The following is a 995-nucleotide window of genomic DNA, read 5'->3' on the forward strand; positions in this document are numbered from 1 at the left end:
TACTCAACCGCCACCGCCGACCCCCCGCACCCCTCCCCTACTCAAATACTCATAAAAGGTATCCCCGCCTGCCGGTGAGCATGGCTCCGGTCTGGCTGGTGTTCGAGTAGAACACCCACAGAACCTTTTTTCCCAATTTATGAAAAACAGACGTCAAATTTTTTGCACATTGACGTGAACTTCCTCTGCATTGTCCGTTCCCCTACACGAATCTCAAGGTAGAGGGGGAAGTCACGCGTTTGTTTTATAATGGGCGTGGACGCTCTCCTCAGGGAACCCACGCACACCCATCACATTAGCTAGTGCATCTAGCTGCCACCCGGGAGTCAACAGGGGGGTGAGGGATTATGCAAATACGAGTATTAGTTTTAGATACATGGCAAGTTTGCAATAAAAACCTTTTTTTCTTTTTTCACAGACGGCAGACTATGTAAAAAAATAGTTTTAGATACATGGCCGCTTTTTTCTTGTTTTCAATTCGTCCATGGCAATTTTATTAATTCTTATTTGTACCGTACCATGGCAATTTTTTAACCATTTGTATAGCTTTTATTTTCTGTCCATAAATAAGTATTTTAAATGAAAAAAAATTGTGGAGCCTGGGAATCAAACCCAGGACCTCCTGGTGTGAGAACTGGCTGCTGACCAGTCGAGCTAGTAGAGGGCGCTTGATGTGGAGCAGGTCAGGTGGAATATAACCTGTTGGTTCGAGCAGAAAAAAAAATTACTAATGGCGCACCAGGGTGAGGTGCGCCATTAGTGTGGATGTACTTATGGCGCACCGAGGGGTGGTGCGCCATTAGTATTGTGCCTCCATCCATCCATAGTCCTTCCCGGCAGCCCACCTCTCTCCCTTGCCCTCGATCCCCTCTCTCTCCCTCGCCCTCGCCCTCGATCTCCTTCCCCGAAGCCGCTGCCCCACCGCCTCAATGCCGCCCCGACGACGCTGCCCCGCCGCCTCGACGCCGCCCCGACGCCGCTGCCCCGCCGCCTCG

The sequence above is a fragment of the Triticum dicoccoides genome, chromosome 1B (genome assembly GCF_002162155.2).
Source record: "Triticum dicoccoides isolate Atlit2015 ecotype Zavitan chromosome 1B, WEW_v2.0, whole genome shotgun sequence".
NCBI lineage: Eukaryota > Viridiplantae > Streptophyta > Magnoliopsida > Poales > Poaceae > Triticum > Triticum dicoccoides.